The sequence below is a fragment of the Miscanthus floridulus genome, chromosome 14 (assembly GCF_019320115.1).
Source record: "Miscanthus floridulus cultivar M001 chromosome 14, ASM1932011v1, whole genome shotgun sequence".
NCBI lineage: Eukaryota > Viridiplantae > Streptophyta > Magnoliopsida > Poales > Poaceae > Miscanthus > Miscanthus floridulus.
The window spans coordinates 88,630,728-88,637,699 of record NC_089593.1 but is presented as its reverse complement, the minus strand read 5'-3'; the positions used below and the strand labels follow the sequence as shown (position 1 = coordinate 88,637,699).

The 6,972-nt window shown below is 51.1% G+C and overlaps 1 pseudogene; it reads left to right on the top strand.

Moving 5' to 3' along the window:
- Nucleotides 1–5,162: 5,162 nt before the first annotated feature.
- On the top strand, nucleotides 5,163–6,602 carry LOC136503935 (histone-lysine N-methyltransferase family member SUVH9-like; annotated as a pseudogene).
- The last annotated feature ends 370 nt before the right edge of the window (nucleotides 6,603–6,972 follow it).

Genomic DNA, 6,972 nt, shown 5'->3' with positions numbered 1-6,972 from the left:
CTGTAGGAGAACAGCATCGAACACCACATCGATCGGACGCTCAAGAAAGGCAACCTCATGCTCCACAGTAGTACCGAGTATGGCATCATGGTGCACGTCATCTGCGGTATCAATGGGCCTTGCTATTAATTAAATGAGCAATTTCTAGTAAATGGGCCTTAACAACTTCTTGGGAATAGGCTCAAGCCCAATATAAACAGTGATGTGAGTGGGGCCCATATCCATCTCAATAGTTAGGGTTAGCATCCACGATAGTTTCTATATATAGTCCCTAGTTTCTCATCGTCAAAGTACTCTCGACTAAGCCGCACCATGCTACGTCCACCACAATCCTGGTTGTCTCTATCGCTGGTATCCTATCACCATCCAACCTTCACCGTCACTATCACCGCTGCTTATCGCAACCATGCTGCCCTCGCCACCTCTTCGCCCAACTGGTGGATGCTCCTCCAACACTAACATGGGTAGCATCGCCAACAACTTTGTGCCTATCGCCGCCGATGTATCCTCACCCGTCGCCATCCACTATAAAGTTGATCCTCCTAATGCCGCTCTACAACTATCAGAGCAGGTAAATATGGATATAAATCTTAAATCTCTAGTTAATCTCTTGAATTGTGTGTAGTCTCCACCAACTCACCCACTATGATCATAAATGGAAACCACGTTCTTCGCCGTCGTCGTAGCCATCACCATTGTTTCTCCTAAAATCCCCCTACCCTCTAAATCCTACCTCATCACAACAACTGTCCAATCTTTTGACAACAATGACTTTGGTGATATCCTCTACTATAGCTGCAATGGCGGTGACTACAGGAGAACATCCTCGAACACCACATCGATCAGACGCTCAAGAAAGGCAACCTCACGCTCCATAGTAGTAGCGAGTATGGCGTCATGGTGCACGTCATCCGCGGCATCAATGGGCCTTGCTAGTAATTAAATGAGCAGTTTCTAGTAAATGGGCCTTTACATCATCTTCGGAATAGGCTCAAGCCCAATAGAAACAGTGATGTGAGGGGCCCATATCCATCTCAATAGTTAGGGTTAGCATCCACGATAGTTTCTATATATAGTCCCTAGTTCCTCATCGTCATAGTTCTCTCAACTCAGCCACACCCCGCTACCCCCACCACAATTTTGGTTGTCTCTGTCGCCGCTATCCTATCACCATCCAGCCGTCACCGTCACTATCGCCGCTGCTTATAGCAACCATGGTGCCCTTGCCACCTCTTCGCCTAACTGGTGGATGCTCCTCCAACACTAACATGGGTACTGTCGCCAACAACTTCGTGCCTGTCGCCGCCGATGTATCCTCGCCCGTCGCCATCCACTATAAAGCTGGTCGTGCTGATGTCGGTCTACAACTATCGGAGCAGGTAAATATGGACGTAAATCTTAAATCTCTAGTTAATCTAATATGTTTTTAGTTTGTTTTTTCTTTTGGTGAGCAAAGCTAGCATATCTCAATCATTTATGCCATTACTTATGAGTGTGGGAAGATTTACTTGATTTGTGTGTTGTCTCCACTTACCCACCCACTATGATCATAAATGGTAACCACACTCTTCTTCTTCGTCGTAGCCATCACCGTCGCTTCTCCTGAAATCCCCCTGCCCTCTAAATCCTACCTCGTCTCAACAATTGTCCTATCTTTCGACAACAAGGACTTTGGTGACATCCTCTACTACAACGGCAATGGCGGTGACTGTAGGAGAACAGCATCGAACACCACATCGATCAGACGCTCAAGAAAGGCAACCTCATGCTCCACAGTAGTACCGAGTATGGCATCATGGTGCACGTCATCTGCGGTATCAATGGGCCTTGCTATTAATTAAATGAGCAATTTCTAGTAAATGGGCCTTAACAACTTCTTGCTAATAGGCTCAAGCCCAATAGAAACAGTGATGTGAGCGGGACCCATATCCATCTCAATAGTTAGGGTTAGCATCCACGATAGTTTCTATATATAGTCCCTAGTTCCTAATCGTCAAAGTACTCTCGACTCAGCCGCACCCCACTACCTCCCCCGAAATGTTGGTTGTCTCTGTCGCTTCTATCCTATCACCATCCAGCCGTCACCATCACTATCCCTGCTGCTTATCGCAACCATGGTGCCCTCACCACCTCTTCGCCCAACTGGTGGATGCTCCTCCAACACTAACATGGGTAGCGTCGCCAACAACTTTGTGCCTGTCGCCGCCGATGTATCCTCGCCCGTCGCCATCCACTATAAAGGCGGTCGTCATGATGTCGCTCTACAACTATCGGAGCAGGTAAATATGGACATAAATCTTAAAAAACTAGTTAATCTAATATGTTTTTAGTTTGTTTTTTTATTTTGGTGAGCAAAGCTAGCATGTCTCAATCATTTATGCCATTACTTATGAGTGTGGGAAGATTTATTTGAATTGTGTGTTGTCTCCACCTACCCACCCTCTATGATCATAAATGGAAACCACACTCTCCAGCGTCGTCGTAGCCATCACCGTCGTTTCTCCTGAAATCCCCTTGCCCTCTAAATCCTAGTTTGTCTCAACAACCGTCTTATGTTTGATCATGTTATTCCTTTGTCCCATAATAGGAGCAAGAGCATGATGTATCAGAAAAACCAGGAGCAGGCAGATCCAATTCGTTCAGCACCATGAAGCGAGCGTGCCCCCTACCTGAAATGGTGCAGGTCCACCGGCATCCCCCATCTGGGATGGTGCGTGTCACCAACATCACCCCGGTACAGTGTTGGAACCGCCCAGGATCAGCAGCTCGCACAAGCACACAAACTCACGCGAGAGAGAAGAAGCACACAGAGAAGCTAGCTAGTTCGAAGTGGACACACGCGCGAACACAGACTCTTACGGCGACGAACGCCCTTTTCTTGTTCTCTGTATTAAACTGACACTTATGCAAACAAAGGCTTACATGATGCTTATAAAGACTCAATCACGTGAACCGCCCGTCGAGCAACAGCCTCAAACCGGGTCTCACGCGCACGCACCATGATCTCCACACGGCCCGGGCTTCCACTCGTGCATGAGCCACTCACTCATGCGCATGAACCGGGCGTCCTCCGAGCTGACCAGGAGCTACGCTCCAACGTGCTCCTCCACTTATGCATGCAACTAACAAACCTGAAGACTCACTCCACTAACACATGCAATGTGCTAACTAACTAGCTAGATGATTAACTGACGCACACCAACAACTAGCTCATGCCTCCACGAGAACACATCTCGCCTTTCAGCAACCTGCATGCTAACTAATGCAAATACTCAAATATGAACAAGTCATGATTATTCCTAACATTGCCTCCCCTAATCTTGACTTGCGCACTCAACGCTTCATCACAGAAGGGTTGCTTCGTTATCGGCCTTCGCAAGCAGCGCCTCTTCCTGCTTTTTCTTTGGACATTCATGGGAGAAATGTCCTCGCTCGCCGCAGTTGTAGCACTTGCCTTTCTTGTTCTTTGACTTGCCCTCGCCGTACTCAGAGTAGGTGCTGTTGCTCCCGTCATCATCGTTGTCACCGCCGCGGCCACCACCACGGCCGTTCTGCGCATCGCCCGCACGTGCGTGGTCCTTGTTGCGTCGCTGACGACGACGTGCCTCCCATTGCTCCTCCGTGAGAAGCAGCTGCCCGGTACGCTCGCCTCCAAGCTCAACACCGCCGCAACGCTCCTCCGCCACGCGCAGCCTACCGACGAGTTCCTCCAGCGACATCTTCTTGAAGTCGGCGAACATCTCGATGGAGCATGCAATTTGGTTGAACCTCGATGGCACAACCCGCAGCATCTTCTTGACGACGCGCTCGTCCTCCATGTCCTCGCCCAACTCGCGCAGCTCCGCGGCAATGGAGCCGATCCTCACGGCGAAGTCGTCGATCGCCTCGCCGTCCTTGAATGCCGCGTTCTCGAACTGCTTGAGGAGGTGTTGCGCCTTGGCTTCCTACACACGCGTGTCTCCCACGCGCAGCGACTTGATCGCCTCCCAAGCCTCCTTGACCATCTTCTTCGCGACGAGCCCAGACTTCATCTCCGGCGGCACACCGCGGAGAATGACAGCCAGTGCCCGTCGATCCTTGCCGCGCTCGGCGTTGCCCCCTCCACGGCATCCCAGAGCTCCATGCCCTCCAGGTTGCACTGCACTTCAAGTGCCCACTCGCGGTAGTTCGTCTTCGTCAGCTTCGGGATCTCGACGCCACCAAAACCGCGCTCCACCACGACCGTACGCGGCGAGCTGGTGCCTTCCTTCACATCACCACCGGCCATCGTCGTTGTCGTCGGACCTCTGCGTGGGATCACGCGCTTCTTCTTCGGCGGCTCTCGTGGTGGACTGAAGGAACCACCGTAGTACATACACCGGCTCCGATACCAAATGTTGGAACCGCCCAGGATCAGCAGCTCGCACAAGCACACAAACTCACGCGAGAGAGAAGAAGGACACAGAGAAGCTAGCTAGTTCGAAGTGGACACACGCGCGAACACAGACTCTTGCGGCGACGAACGCCCTTTTCTTGTTCTCTGTATTAAACTGACACTTATGCAAACAAAGGCTTACATGATGCTTATAAAGACTCAATCACGTGAACCGCCCGTCGAGCAACAGCCTTAAACCGGGTCTCACGCGCACGCACGCATGATCTCCACACGGCCCGGGCGTCCACTCGTGCATGAGCCACTCACTCATGCGCATGAACCGGGCGTCCTCCGAGCTGACCGGGAGCTACGCTCCAACGTGCTCCTCCACTTATGCATGCAGCTAACAAACCTGAAGACTCACTCCACTAACACATGCAACGTGCTAACTAACTAGCTAGATGATTAACTGACGCACACCAACAACTAGCTCATGCCTCCACGAGAACACATCTCGCCTTTCAGCAACCTGCTGTTGGGGTTTAGTCCCACATCGTGTAGCGATGGTGGGAGAGCACAACATATAAGGCGGGAGAACCCCACCTTTTAGGCTAGTCTTTTGGGTTGAGTAAGGCCCAAATGCATTATATGTTGTCAGCTTTGATGGACCTGGGACCTGTGGGAGCGCAGGCTCGTGGTAACGAACCGGGCCGGCTATAAGCCAGCTCCAAGATCGTGAACTCGGTGGTCACCACCGGTTCCAACAACTGCATGCTAACTAATGCAAATACTCAAATATGAACAAGTCATGATTATTCCTAACATACAGCAACTCCATTACCGCATCCTCGTTCGCCGCACGCGCCTCACTTTCGAGGCGCTCCGCAACGCCTACCAGCGCCAGGAACTCTCCAACCCCAACACCACCAGAAACTTCGCATACAGCAGCACCTACAGCATGATGCTCTCCGCCAACAAGTGCCTCTACCATGGGGTCCGCATCGTCGGTGACATCCCTGGCATCCTCGTCGGTGACACATTCATCTATCGTAATGAGCTATGTGCTGTTGGCCTCCACACGAAACTCCAGGACGGCATGCTATGTCCCCGCCAACCTCATCGACGAGGGAATCCCCATAACCACAAGCATCGTCTCCTCCCAAGGGTACCTCGACAACGAGGACTTTGGTGACGTCCTCTACTACAGCGGCAGCGGCGGTGACCAGAAGCTTGATAATTAAGGAAACCTTGCACTCCACAGCCACAACAGCTACGAGTATGGCATCGAGGTGCGCGTCATCCGCGGTGTCAACTGCAAGCTGCACAACCGAGGCCACAACAAGGTGTACATCTACGATGGCCTCTACAGGGTCGTCAGCTCCACCTTCGGCCGTGGCAACTCCGGCTACAACGTCTGCAAGTTCAAGCTCCTGCGCCTCCCCGGGCTATACACCTCCGTCAGAAGCCCGGCCTATATCCTGGAGTGAATTTGGAACAACTCCAACATCCTCTGCTATTTGAGTACATTGTTCGCCCCGAGTTTCCAGTGCCAGTCAAGTGGCCGTGGCGCACGCCCGGCTGTGAGCCTGTGACTCCAAGTGTAGCTGCCGCTGCCAGGCAAAGGACAGTGGAGAGCCGCCAGCGGCGTATAGCAAGGAGGGCATTCTTGAGATGGGAAGGCCGGTGGTCTATGAGTGCGGCGCTCTATGTGGGTGCCCCATAACCTGCACGAACCTGGTGACACAGCGAGGGATGAAGCACCGGCTGGAGGTGTTCCGTTTCAGACCTTCTGGTGAGACTGCAGCTGTGGCAAGGTGGGGTGTCAGGACGCTGGACCTAATACCGCCGGGCAGCTTCGTCTGCGAGTATATATGGTGGGGAAGTGGTCATCATGGATCATCAGCCACACAATGGTGGTGATGCTCCATGGGAGGAGACGAAGGAGAACCATATCTTCATCGATCCAGCGAAGCTTCCGCAGCGATGGAGGGAGTGGGGAGACACCGACGGCGTCGAGCTAGCCATCAAGAGACACCATGTTCCAGAGTTTGCAGGGCCTAGTTATATTCTTGACGTGTCCCAGAAGAGGAACGTTGTCTGCTACATTGGCCACAGCTACACTCCCAATGTGTTCCTTCAGTATGTAGTCCGTGGCAACGAGGACGAATCATTCCCTCACCTGATGGTTTTCGCTATGGAGACCATCCCACCTATGAGAGAGCTCACCATCGATTGGGGAAATAATTAGTTCCCCATGAGAGCGAGGTGCTGCATGGTTCCGCATTGCTTCAGGTTCGCCCTAGATTGCTCCTTTATTAAAATTTGTTAAATTCTATTGCTTTCATTCTAAATTATAAGTCGTTTTAGCTTTTCTAGATTCATAGCTTTTGCTACGTATTTATATATACATTATGTCTAGATACATAGTGAAAATTATGTATCTTGGAAAGCCAAAACGACTTATAATTTGGAATGCAGAGAGTAGAATGCCAGCTGAGGGTACCAAAAGATGCTCAGGTTTAATCAATACTAAATAATGAGACTTGAAAGATATGCTAGCTAAATACCTTTTTTACCGATGTTGTACTGATATCGTTGTTGGCACCAAAGACTATATT